This window comes from Plecotus auritus (assembly GCF_963455305.1).
Source record: "Plecotus auritus genome assembly, chromosome: 9".
NCBI classification, from domain to species: domain Eukaryota; kingdom Metazoa; phylum Chordata; class Mammalia; order Chiroptera; family Vespertilionidae; genus Plecotus; species Plecotus auritus.
Window position 1 is genome coordinate 23,812,096 of NC_137783.1, and position 14,137 is coordinate 23,826,232.

A 14,137-nucleotide genomic window follows, 5' to 3' on the forward strand; every position below is an offset into this window, starting at 1 on the left:
TTTTTCATATCCCAGCACTTCACTTTTCTGTGAATTGAGTGTCTGGAGTGAATTGACTCTCTTTTCTCAGTTCCTCAGCAAGAGGGCCAGGAAAGGTGGCCAGACACCTGGAATGAAGGCCCCATGCCAAGAGCTCCTCCTCCTCCTGCCCCCTAACAGGCCAGGGTGGACAGGCTTATTCCCGAGTGTGTGGGAACCGGAGTTGGCATTTGGTCCTCTCTTTTCTAATTTCCCACTTTTAGATTGGGGCTTTACGGGGTCCAAGGAGACATCTCCCAGCCACAGAAACGACTGCTCAGTGCCTCCAGTTCTTTTTCTTGTGCCCTCTCAAAGTAGGAGGCATAGAAAGCCTCAAATCCCTTTCTTCTGGAAAGGTGAGGAAGCTTGCGGAGGTACCTCTCTTCCCACGGAATGACCTTAGTTCCATTCCGAGCATGTAGAACAGGGGTTCTTACTTTTTATTGGGTCATTGACCCCTTTGAGAATCTGATGAACGCTTTGGACTCTTTCCCAGAAAAATCATAGTGGTTATAACCAACATTTATTTTGTAGGCATTGTGCTAAGCACTTACATATATTATCTCTTTTAATCCTCACTGTAACCCTTTGAGGTGTACGGACTGTTGTTATCCTTCTTCTACAGATGAGGAAACTGAGGCATTGAGATGTTAAATGGCTTGCCTGTGGATACACATTTAGAAAGTGGTTGAGGGTCTTTGCATATGATTTCAGTTGAACCCCATGATCTAAAGTATCTCTGTTCTAGAGTGCAAGAACAGAGGGAAATTTGTATGTGTAATAGGGTAGCAGGTGGATACCAACCCCCACAACTGGTGATCAACCTGCTAGTCAAGGTGGTGGAGGAAGGAGAGGCTGCTCTTGGCTCCCCTGTGCAGAGTCCTATTGGATCAGTTCTGCGAATCTGCGTGGGGTTTCTGAGTGTCCAAGCTTTGCATGGATCCCACGCAGTTATCTAATTGGCATTTAATGGTAGGTAGGGAGTCAGACAATCTGGGCTTCTCTTAGTTCTGCCCCACTAAGCTGTGTGACTCAGGGAGTCATTCACTCTCTGAGCCTGTCTGCTCATCTGCAAACCTGGGTGGATGACTCTGGGTGCCATTAGGATGGAGGAGGGGGGGTCCTCACCACTGTGTGAGGAAGGCACTGCTCTCAATGTGCTTCGGTGCAGCTCATAAGCAAAGGGCCTGTTCCGAGTGCATTGTGCATATTGTGCATATTGTTCTGTTATTAAGATCGGTGGGCCCAGAAACTGACCCGTGACCACTCACCACGCTTGTCAACTACAGCTTTGGAAGGTACAGTGAGTATATTCCTAGAGCAACAATCAGTGATCAACATACATCAGATTTTGGAATAGTTTGTACCCTCCTCCTGATTCTGCCTTTCTGTTCCCCACCTGTTTGTCCATGACCCTCACAGCAGGTGTCCTTACATAGAGCCATGGGATATGTCAGTACTGGAAAGGAATGGAAATAGGCTCACAGACGTGTAGGAACTTGACCAAGATCACACAGCTAATCCATGGCAGAGCCAGAACTTTAGTTGTGCTACATAGCTGTCCCTTATCGCTCCTCTTAATGCCCTTCACAACCAGATGCAACTCTTCATCAGTTTATACCTTATCCCTTCTATTTGCTGGGTCATTCTCTCCATACCTTCTCCCTCTTCCTCCTCACTGCCTCCCACACTGCCTCAGTGTGTGGTGAATGAAAGAACAAAGCCATTTGTATAAGCAGAGCCATCTCAGAAGTTCTTTCTGGTGCTAGGCTCACAGTTCACACATTCAGATGGTTGTAACTTCTGCAGGTGTCAGGATGAATCTCTGCTGTAGACAGAGACCCTCCTGGGAAATACCCCTCTCCATACACTGCTGTCTCCCCATTACAGTAGTGATGGGTATACTCAGCCAACATGTTACCGGAAGTTTGTGGAAGCCAAGATGGTATGGTTCATTACTGGCTGTGTGGGGTTCTCTCTCCAGCAGAAGATGTAAAGAGCATCTTTTCTGGGGCTTGGTCGGGTGTTCAGAGTGGTGACATGGAGCACTACTGGGCACTAGCTTAGCACTCACTACTCCTTGCCACATGCCACTGTGAATGTCCATGGACCTTCTTCTCTCTGCTGAAGAGTCCCATTGTCTATTACTCACTCAGCTTTCCCAGTCATCTTACCTTCTAAGGAAATTTTTCTCTTTTTTAACTCAGTTCCTGGCCATTTTTTCATATAGAGTCAAGGCAACGAGTAGAGGCTGAGTTGAGGTACCAGGAGTTGGGGGATGGTCAGTGTGTGTGTGTGTGTGTGTGTGTGTGTGTGTGTGTGTGTGTGTGTGTAGGAGGGGCTCTATTTACACTGAAAAGGTCCAGTACTTGTGAGAGAAGATGGAATGGTGGCTAAAGGAAGGAGACGGAAAAACCTTGATGAGCTGGGGGTTGGGGCAGTGGGAGAGTGGGGTGATGGAGAGTAGAGGAGAGTTTCTAGAATAGCTGCTGTCTATGTATGGGGTATCATTTGTAGATAAAGAAGAAGGACTTTAAAGATAGTTTCCTATGCATTAGGGACTTAATTCCCTCCCATTGGTGTTCAACAAGATCACTCACATTTTGAATTATTTCTTATATGTGGGCTGGATTGTTTGCTTGAGTGGCTACCTGGAGACCCAGTGACATTCACGTTACTGGTGTATTCTGTTGGGAGACAGGCTGAGTGTGGGGCAGAAGAACGTGAGAAGCAGACTCTGGAGGTGGGTGATTGGGGGAGATGCACTGCGGTGGGGGGTCCAGGGCTGATGTGCCAGAGTCAGCATGTAGGTTGTGTTACTACACTCTGGACAAACCCCGGATCATTTTCCTGCATTAAAAATAAAGAACGATGCCAGAGTTCTCAGATTAGTGCTTATTCACTTTGTTACCCTATTTCCAAAAATAATCTGAGGCAGTTCTACCTGGGGCAGTTCTACCTGTAGTGAGTCATTCACATTGTGTATTTTTTTTTTCCAAAGAGAGCAGATTTGTCCTAAGAAGAAGGAGAAGGTTGATTTTCTTGACCATATTTTACTGAAGTATTATTGGGGAAGGATATTTAATTTTTCCTCCAAGAAATTTTCCTTTGTACCGTTTTGAGATGGAGGTAGCTTAGCACAGAGAGGGATTAGGAGCAGTGACTATTCAGTTTAAATAAGGAAAATGCTTTTTTCTGCCAGTGGGCCTCCTGGGGTTGATTGATCTGTGTGTTCTATCTGTCCAGTAAAACCTTTTCCGCTGGCTGAAGGCCCCAGAACAGGGGCGCCGGAACTTGCAGGCCTGTGCATGGAAGTCCTGGCCCCTTTCTGGGCTGCAAGGAAGGCAGGTGAAACGCTTCTGCAGAAGAGCCTGAAAGGTTGGCCTGGCCTCCGAGGAGTTCAGGCCAGAGTTGGTGCTTTTGGATACCAGGCAAGGGCAGAAAGAATACCTGCCCTGGTCCCTCTCCTGTGCTGCTGAACAGCTGTGTTCTTAGTCCATTTGCCAAGCTATTGGGCATTTTTTAATTGTCCATAGTTTTTGATCCTCTTAAGGACCTTGTGTGAGGGCAGGAAGTGTCAGCTGCCTTCTGGTGTAGCAGGAAAGCAGCCCTCTGCTGGGGAAGGTCCTGATCAGTTTCTGGCCTCTCCAGGGGCCACACCTGCCTTGTTTCAGGCTGGCCTGTCTGCGGTCTGGGGCAGTCCAGAGGCAGCCCTGACAGCATGGGTCATAGTTCCTGAGTGTTTCTCAAAGGGACTCCTAGAATCCTCCATGATTCTTGTGAGTAGTGTGCATACTGGATCCTTTTACCCTCTGGATGGAAAGCCACTGTGCCATCATCGCCTGTCACTGTGCCATCTGCAGTCACTATGCGGACTGGGCATTGTGGTTAGTAAATTGGATGCCAGGAGATCCTGGGTTCAGATTTTTTGATCTTACGGATGCCAAGGAAGGAAGAAGGGCAGGACATGTGCAGGTGTTGAGTACCAGCTATAGGAAGATGCTATGCCCAGTGCTTCTAGTTACTTTTTATGTCTGCTCACTCTCCATTATCATGCTGAGATGCAGGGGAGGACATGGATGCCAGGTAGGTCGATAACGTGCTCAGGGTCGTGCATGTAGTAGATGGAGACTAGGCTTGACCAAGTTCTCATTTTTTCCTTTATGATTATAACCCCCATGCTAGAATGTGTCTCCTTGGCATGGCTGTGCCATAGAAACACGATGTCACCCATGTATGGAATTTTAAGATTTTCTAGAAGCCACATTAAAAGGTAAAAGGAAACAATTGAAATGATTTTTAAATATGTATTTCTTTAACCCAGTGTATCCAAACCATCATTTAAATATATAATCAGTATTAAGAATTATCAGTGAGCTATTTCACCTTCTTTTATTTCCACAACAGAATTTTTAAAACCAGTGCGTGTTACCGTCACAGTACACCCTGATCACATTTCCAGGGCTCAGTGGCCACGGCGTGGCTAGTGGCTATCCTGCACGATAGTACAGCTCCAGGATCTGACCCAAGAGGTGCATCCTGCAGGCTGCCAAGGACAGCTAGGGGTCACCATTTTTTAAGTGAATGGTTTCCAAATGCCGTGGAATAAATCAGTCTGTGCTGGCCAGTCTGTATGAGTGTCACCTAAGGAGGAGGGTATTAAAATTCCTCCATCAGTCTGGAGCCCCAGGTGATTCTTCTGCGTAGCCTGATTGGAAACAACTGCACTAAAAACATTCACGGGGCAATTTCCCTGGGTTCTCTGATTCTGCCCGCCCCCTTGTCTGGGCACTTGCATTCCAAGCACGTTCTGTGCGGGTGGAGGTGGGGTGTGATGGGAAAGGTGGGGGAATGCGAGCCCTGGGGGCCTTTTTCCTCTCCTGCATATAGAACTGCAGTTTCTATGCAAACAAGAAATCCTGTGTATTTACCTGGATGTGATCATGCATAAGGGGTAGAACCTGCCCTTTCGGTGGCTTCAAGCAGGATCCCGTGCTCTCAGTAACGGTGAGACCAAAGAACCAACATTTTCACGGGAGAATGGGATACTGTTTTCTTTTCCAGTGGTTTGGTTTTAAAATGTGTTTGGTGACTTAGAGTAAGTATTTGTTCCTAAAGAGTTGTAGTTCTGGGTTCCAAACCTCAAGGGTCAGGCAGGTGGTGCGAGATGGAGAGTGGGAGGTTGCAAATCAAACTGGTAGGAATGCTCTTCACTTTCACAGAGATGTGGCTGTCTCTCCTTTTTGGGGGAAACACAAGACCCTCTTGGTCTTTCATTTTCCTACTGTGGATAGAAAAATATTTCTCTTCTCAGAGAAAAAAGCAGAACAAGCAAATGATAAATGGCAAGTGACACTTGACCTTGGTGTTTAGGGAGGTGAGTCTGAGAGCCTTGCCCGCCTAAGGGGGAATAGCTACTACCCAGCTCCACCAGATGTGGTCCTTAAGGCCTAGTGTTACCAGGTCTTGGTATTTTTAAGGAGAAGCCACAAATCCAGAATATTTAAAAGGTAAAATCTTTGGCTTTTAAAAAAAGAATTAAACATTCTAATTTAGAGCTTTGCAGGCAGAAAGACTAGCAAATGCAAAGGCCCTTGAGGGGAAGGAGCGCAGGGGCTGCTCAGGGAAAGAGGGAGGTAACCACCAGCTCTGGGAGGAAGGAAGTATGAAGTCACTGTGAATCATTTAAAGTAGGCGTGCTTTTTTTTTTTTTTTTTTTTAAGGGGAGCTAAAAATCATTTTCCTATTTTTAAACTAATTTTATTCTACTTTATGAACTTTTGTGTCATTCAGCAAACTTGGAAACATTCATTCTCCCTCCTACTGAATTTGTGGAGTGGGTGGGAGAACTTTAAAAAGCTCCTCCAAACCCACTTTCCGCTGCCAAGGGGTGTGAAGGGAGGACAGCTGGGCAGTGGGACCAGAGGCGAGAGATGCTTGAGCCACCTTGGCATTGAGCACCTTGGAAGCTTCAACGTCGTTCAAGTCCTGAGGATGTGGCACTGGGCATGGCCTCAATGATACTGGTTCTGGGGAATAGGGAAGTGCTCTTCAAGGTAAAAAAAAAGTGTTTATTTGGCATATACTAGAAGGTTATCTTAAAAAAAAAAAAAGCAATGTGATTTAAGAAAAAAACATTGCACAAAAGAAATAAAAAGATAATTATTCTAATTTGTTTCCTTCCTGAGTTGGTTAGCCTCAGGATCAGTTGGGGATTTTCTCCAATTCTACACTAGCTTTCTAAGCAGAGTCCTTCATAAAGTTCATAAATCAGTGGACTAATTAGTGGCTGCTTAGATTTCAGAGGCTAGTGGCAAGACTAAGGAGTTGGGGAATGGGTTGGCTTGATCATCTTTTGGTTGGGAGACATGAAATTTGAGGTATATTCTTGAAACAACCTGGAAGTTTTGAAGGAAGTATATTGGGATACAGTGATTAGCCAGTCAAACAAAAGACCCCTTAAAACATCAAAAATAACAAAAAGGCAAGCATGAGTAGATGCTTTGTGCCATGATGGAGTGGTGCATGGTCTGTGAGAATATTTAACTGGAGAGGCCCCCATTGGTCCAGAGCTGATAGGATGGTCTGGATTGATGTTTGGTAGGAGCAAAGGTGGCTAAGGTAGTGACTTACTGCCTCTAGTAGTGTACTTTATTCTTGGGATGGGGTAGAGATGAGGGTATAGATGAGGTAGATAGGTAATGGTTCAAGGTAGTTGGTAGGGCCTGGAGCAATTCTTTTGGATGATTGAGTGAGAGAGAGGTCTTGTTTTAGGCAAGTTTAAAATGGTTCTGTAGGGAATAATGGATCTCCTAAAAGTTGAGGACCACCAGAGTGGTCAGTTAGTATCCTGAGCTTTTCCTAGTCCTCCTGCTCAACCATGCTCTTCCACATTTGCATTATGACTCAGTGAAGAACCCTCACGTTGAAGGGGACTCTCGTCTTAGTGAAGGACATTGTGCATTGTTGCTGGGCCTTGCAGTCAGGAAGGCTGACCTTGGTCAGCCATTGGTTTCTCTGGCACTGGGCTGTCTGAAGGTCGCCCGGTAGCATCCGGTGATGTCAGGAAAGAGATCTCTCTAGGCTGCTCCATTCAAGGAACCAGCTTACTCTGATCTGTCATCTTCGTGGTCCACAGCATTTACTTTGCCATTTTTGGCTTGAGATTGCTCAGGTTGTTACTTGACCACAAAGTGGAAATCTGGGAAGAGAAGTGCTCAGCTGGCTTGGCGGGTTTCCAGGCACTGCATTGATCTGCAGTGTCCTGCTCTGTGGGCAGTAAGGACCTGATCCGAGCGCTGTGTGCCTTAGAGCTGTTCCTCGAAGGCCACCTTGATGACTGAGTGCTCCCAGACCCTCTGTTCTGCCAGAGTGAGCCTGCACAGGTGTATGAGGGCTCAGTCTTTGCTGAGACTGGACAACTCCAGTAGTTTATCTGGAGGCATTGGCATTGAGTACAGGAGGCCACCGTCACTTACCTACTTTGCATCCTGGCTGCTGGCATTTTATGTATTTTTATTTACTTAAAAAGGAGTTAAGTGATGGTTGTCATAATGCGATGTAGGGAATGGATAAATGTACTAAGAATGTTTAACTCCCCCAAAGCCTGGACCCTTGAGTACTGCCTCAGGGATGCTGAATTAATGAGCTTAAGGAGCTCGTTCAGGAGCTCCTGAAGCCTCTGGGTGAAAGATACCCTTTTCCAAATGGGTACCAGAGTCTGGGCACCAGAATCACCTGAATAATTCTTGGGCCTTCAAATCAAAGACTCAGTGAAGAACCCTCACGTTGAAGGGGACTCTTGTCTTAGTGAAGGACATTGTGCATTGTTGCTGGGCCTTGCAGTCAGGAAGGCTGACCTTGGTCAGCCATTGGTTTCTCTGGCACTGGGCTGTCTGAAGGTCGCCCGGTAGCATCCGGTGATGTCAGGGAAGAGATCTCTCTAGTTGAGACTCTGATTTGATGGATCTGGGACCCAGGACATTTTTTTTTTTTTAGAGAGAAGAGCTTGTCAGAGATCTAGGGAAGCTCTTCTCACTTTTCAAGTGAATTCTGCCTGCTTGTATCCTTGTCCTGGCCTTGAACACTGAGCTCTGACCATGGCCATGTACTTGGTCTTCACTCCTATTTATACCCCTTTCCAAAAGCTTGTCTTTGGGGGATGCTATCCTCCCTCTCTATACCCCCTCATCCCACCCCACCCCCTTCCCGCCTTGCCTCAGCCTAGATCAGGAGTGATGCCTCCTCTCTCTTATCCATGAAGAATAGGACAGCTCCTCCTGGGGAGTTGATGGTCAGAACAGGACAGTTCCTCCTGGGACACTTTCTCATAAACCGCCTTCTTGAGGCTTGACTACATAGTAGATTCTGGCCCTGAAAACCCAGGCCCTGGGCTGGAGACAGGACCATGTTGTGACTGGCCCAGAAGAAAAATTTGTTGACTGTCTTCTCAGAGACCTTGTTTCTTCAGCCCTCCAGGCCCTGGAATAGCACTGGTTACATTGCCACGGAGCGGGCACTCTCTTGATAAGGGCACCTGTCGAGATCAATTTCCAAGAGTGCACGTGCAGGGCTGTACATCGAGTCTCAGCAGATGTTGGGGCGCATGGCATAAGGCAGGGCTTTTTAAAGATACATATATTTTTATGGATTTCAGAGAGCAAGGGAAAGGGAGAGAGAGATAGAAACAGCAATGATGAGAATCATTGGCTGCTTCTTGCATGGCCCCTACTGGGAATCGAGCCTGAAACCCTGGCATGTGCCCTGACCAGGAATTGAACTGTGACCTCCTGGTTCATAGGTCGACGCTCAACCACTAAGCAACATTGGCCGGGCAAGGCAGGGCTTTTTTTTTTTAAAAATATATTTTATTGATGTTTTGCAGCGAGGAAGGGAGAGGGATATAGAGTTAGAAACATCGATGAGAGAGAAACATCGATCAGCTGCCTCCTGCACACCTCCCACTGGGGGTGTGCCCACAACCAAGGTACATGTCCTTGACCGGAATCAAACCTGGGACCTTTCAGTCCGACACTCTATCCACTGAGCCAAACCAGTTAGGGCGGCAGGGCTTTTTAAGACCTCTGAGGTCATGTGAGATTTGGACTAGGCCTCATTGGAGGGGCTGCTGTCAGTCCTTGCTTTTGCCCATGTTGTCCTATGACCTGTAATTCTCACCTTTCCCTCAGTTTGCCGCCTGCCTGATCCACTCCCATCCCTGATTTAGGGCTTCCTCAGGCCTCTGTCCATGCAGGGAAGCGCCTGTTCACCTCCGCTGCACTAGGAGCCCCTGCTCAGTGCTCCGATAACACTGTGCCTGCGCAGGTCTTTACATTTACCCATTGTTTTCAAATTCTTTCTGAGTGTCTGGGCCTGTCTTTTATCCAGACAGAGCAACTTAAGGGCAAGGACTGGGTCCTGTTCATCTTTGTATCTCAGTCACCTTGCACACTGCCTGGCGTGTAACAGGCTCAGTAAATATCTGCTGAGTGAATGAATCAATACATCCGTTGAGGGGTGATATAAATAACTCCCACCAAGGTCTTCTAGTTGTGAACATCATTCACTTATTACAGTGCTAGTACCTTCCACATAGGCTTATTTATAGCCTTGTAAAGGGGAATTTTTCTAGCATAAAGAATATATTTTAGACAGTTTAGGACATTAACTGAACACTTCTGAAGTAGTAGATGCATTGTATTTGTGATAATTATTTTTGTACTTAAAGCAGCAAAATTATTGAAAATTTTACATTCAGAAACAAACCTTTAGGGAACCTGATAGCATTTGCTTTTTTTTTTTTTTTATTCTTAATTGTTTTTTACAAATAAAGGTATGGAGAGAATTTTAGTACAAAGTGGGTTGGAAACGTCAAATGTATTTCCTTGTATTTAGTATTAGCTTTGAGAGACACACACACAGAGATCTCTCTCTCCCCCTCCCTCCCTATCTATCTATCATCATCTGTCTATATAATATTAATTTTTTTGGCTTCATAATATAAGACCGCTATGCAATGGGGCTAGTGAAAGTTTGTGGATTGGCAGTCAAGAGACCTAGATTCTAGAATTAGCTCTACCCTTAACCGTGGAAGTGGGCAAGTCAGTTTCCTGCTTTACATTATAAAATGGGAGTGGTTGTACTTGTTCAGGGATTGCGAATGTCTACAGGAGTGAGCTTACTAACTTAAGTTGCTGTATGTGCTCTACCATTTATTTTCCTCTTGGAACTCACAGCCCCCTTTTCTTCTGTTTTCCCACTTTTGTTAAAATCATAGGTAGAGGGAAATATTTCTGTACCACAAGAAAAACAGTAATGCAAGGGCAGTGATATTACAATTACAGCTCTTCTCTTTAAATTACAATTACAGCTCTTCTCTGTGTTGAGACACTAGGGAGTGATGGGGACTGTGGCATTGGGATAACCAAGCTTGCCTATGAAAGGCAGCTACTACTTAGCATCAGCTGATCATGTTCAGACACGAATATGGGCCCATTTTGAGATCCTCTGATTTTTCTTTTTTAAAGAGAAGCCAGAGGTCTCGGTTCCAGAAGTCTGGCTTTTATGACGTCTCTGACTTTTTAGCTTGGCTTGCATTTTCTAAACATACCCTGTAATTCAATGTAATGCCACTTCAGGCTAGATGTGACCCATTCGGCTTTCACTTTGTGTTCCCATTGTACATGATCTCTAGTGCTTCTTTCTGCCCAAGGTCCAGTGATTCTTAAGGGGACCATTTCAGCTGGTGAACTGAAGATTCTTGTTCTCCTGGGGAAATCAGAGTGGGAAGGGAGTGGGCTGGAAGAGGAGGGGGGAGCTTTGAGTCTAACAGGGTGCCTTGCAATTGGTGTTTGGGTGGCCTCCTTGGAGAGAGGCCACAGGTGCCTGATTCATACCAGATGTTCTGTATGTTTGTCATTGCAGGACGTGGCATTTGTCGGAAGAGTCTGTGAAACCCTCTCTTTACCCAGAGCTCCAGGACCAATGCATCTTTCCATCGCCCTAAACCACTGGTGAATGTATGTGTGATTTTCTTCTGCAGTGAAGGGAAATATTTTCAGTGGACGATAGGATGTGATTTTCAGGGAACCACGCTGTCCTTCCTATTATGGAAGGAAAGGAAAGGCTGGACCTCAGCCTATCTGGGTTCTGGTACCTACTGGGCTCTGCCACTTTTACTGTGGGATGTTAGGTGAATTGTTGGATCTCTCTGGGCTCCAGACAGAAATGAATCCTGCTAAAAGAGATTGCCTAGGAGAGAACACTTCCAGGGAATAAAATGCTTGGCAAATATAAGGTAATCCTATTTGGCAGGGCAATTCTAAACTAACAGATAAAACGTGACTACATGATGAAAACGTGAATTTTAAATACCTACTTTCTGAGACCTCCAGACCTTCAAAGATTTGCATTTTCTTTCCTTCCTCCTTTCTACCACCGCAGCTGCTATGTTTTTTTAAGACAAATTAATAACATTTCATAGTTACCTTTATTTTTATTTGCAGTCAGATAATTCCACAGTTAACAAATGTTCTTCCTTTTTGGAAAGAAACTGATTTACTCATCACAACAGTAAACGTCTTGCCTCTGTGCAGTTGAAAGACGCAAAGATATGTGCTTAGCAATACTTTGTTCCAAAGCTGAGGTGAGACTGCTTTGAGGCCTGCCAGCTAGCTGATGTTGAAGGTCTTGTGTGAGCTGTGGAGGAGCCTGGAGGCAGTTGGACCTGTGCTATGTGATTCCAGACACTGTCTTTTGAGAAAGCTGGCTTGTCTGATGCTGACTGCCTGGTCAGCTCCCTCCATGTGGACCAGGTGCTCTTGTGTCCCTGTGAGACAAACCCCAGTGGTACGGCCACCTGGGAAGCTTGCAGGGTGGTGCGTGCTGGAGCGGGAAGGAAGGGCAGGCAGTTGGGACAGGCAGACCTGGGGTTAGGGACCCATCTCAGACTTGAAGAGCTGATTGTCCAGATTACTGTGTCTTAAAGGGACATGGTGGACATTCTGGGCCCCATAACTGGGTCCCATCTGGTAGGCAGGAAGGCTCTGGGATGGGAGTCCCCAGGGGAGCAGATGGCCTCGAGTGGGTGGGACACTTAACCCATTCAGCAAACATGTATTAATGCCCTCTCTGTGCCAAGGCACCGCTTTGGGCACTGGAGAAAGACTGTGTGCATGTTTCCCTGGGGCTTAGATCTGAGAGGGGGTGACAAGAATGTGGGCTCCCCTGGGGCAGGAGTCTGCTCATCTCATTCACCGCTGTATTCTCAGCTCTGAGAAGAGCACCTTGCTCTTGATGGGTGCTCACTAAATATTGTTTTATGAATGAAACAAATAACTCAATAGGTAATATCATTTCGGGTAGTAATAGTGATGTAAAAAAGAAAACAAAGTGAGGGGCTGGATGGGGCTCTTTTTGAAAGACTGGTTTGAAAAGGCTTCTGTGGGGTCGGGGCAGGGAGAAACAGGGGGAGAGATTTTGTGCAGAGATCTGAATGGAGTGAAGGGATCTGGGGAGGAGTGTTTAGGCAGAGGGAACAGTAAGCTAAAAGAGAGGCTTTTGATGATGGCGAATCTCGGAGTGATAGAGGACCAGGAAGGCAGCCAGTTTGACTGGCCTTGAGCTGCGGGATACTTATAGGAAGGGAGAGTGGTATGAAATGAGATCAGTGGTAGGTGGGAGCCAGATCTTGTAGGCTATGATAAGGAGTTTGGATTTTCTTCTAAACGTGATTAGATACCACTGGAGATGTTTGAGTAATCTAGTAATGTGACCCTTTTTGTGCTTCAAAATTGTTTTTCTGGTTCCTGAGTGAAGAATAGACTTTGGGGGCAAGAGTAGAATCAGTGTAGCCTCGAGGAGGCCCTTCTAGTGGTCCAGGCTTGGCTTAGATTGGTGTGGTGGTTCTAGAAAGATGTGAAGTGGTGAAGGTCAGGATATATTGAAGGGAGAGCTTGCTGGATTGGGTGTGGGTGTGATCAAGAAGGGTAAAGGATGAGTTGGTGTTTCGGGGAAGATGGTGATGCTGTTTATTGAAATGGGGAACAAAGAGGGAGGTTTAAGGGGATCCTAAGAATTTTGTTTGGGATATATTACATTTAAGATGTTCACCTGATACCCTTGTAAAGATCTAGAGTTGCCTGGGGCTGGAAATAGTGCCTCTGAGAATCATCCAAATGCAGATGATATTTAAAATGAAGAGACTGGAGGAGATCACCCAGGGAGAGAACAGAGGGATATGTAGGGTGTGGACAGAAAAGAGGGAAGGCAAAGCATGCACTTTCCACATAAAATCTCTACTAAGAAGTAAATGAAGACACATGCTAATGAATATATGATTTAATGTAATTCAAATATAAATCATTTAAACAGATAACATGATGTAAGAGTATTAACAAAGCCTCTTCTTATATAAAACTATTGGAAATACTGTGACTCCCCTAAAGCAAGAAAATTAATTTTAGCTCAGACATACAGAGAATAGGTTGGTGGTTGCCAGAGGTGGGGGTAGCGGGGTAGGGAATGGGCAAAATGGGTGAGTCAAAATGCATAATCTTCCAATCCTATATAATAAAAGGCTAATATGCAAATTGTCCCCTCTACCAGGAATTCAGCCGGGAGTTCAACCAGGGGGCGGGGCCGGCCGGCCAATCGCCTACAGCCCCTCCGCCTAGCCACCCCTACCCCCAATCGGGGGTAGGGCTGGCTGGCCAACTGTCCGAGGCCCCTCCCCCTGGCTTGCCAGGCCCAATCAGCCTTGATTGGGGCAGGCCAGCTGGACCCCATCCTTGCATGAATTCGTGCACCGGGCTTCTAATTATAAAATAAGTAAGTCCTAAGGAAGTAATGTACAGCATAGCTACTATATTTAATAATAATATGTTGCATATTTCAAAGTTCCTAAGAGAATAGTCTTAAAAGTTCTCATCATAAGAAAAAAAATTCTGGAAAAAAAAAAGAAAATTCTGTAACTATGTATGGTGATGGGTGTTATCTAGACTTATTGTGGTGATCACTTCACAGTATATATTAATATCAAATCATTATGGTGAACACCTAAAACTAATACAATGTTGAATGGAAGTTATACCTCAAAAATATATAAAATGAAAGAATATTC

The 14,137-nt window shown here is 45.6% G+C and overlaps 1 protein-coding gene across 32 annotated transcripts in view; it reads left to right on the top strand.

Annotated features, from left to right (window-relative positions):
* Positions 1-14,137, top strand: part of SORBS1 (sorbin and SH3 domain containing 1) — a 227,874-nt gene that overhangs the window by 51,741 nt on the left and 161,996 nt on the right. For 30 of the 32 annotated variants that reach the window (XR_013959029.1, XR_013959030.1, XM_080641435.1 and 27 more), the window contains exon 2: positions 10,942-11,036. The exons of the other annotated variants lie outside the window; for them this stretch is intronic. The gene's annotated coding sequence lies outside the window, so the exon portion shown is untranslated. The remainder of the gene's footprint in view (positions 1-10,941; positions 11,037-14,137) is intronic. 32 annotated transcript variants of the gene reach the window in all.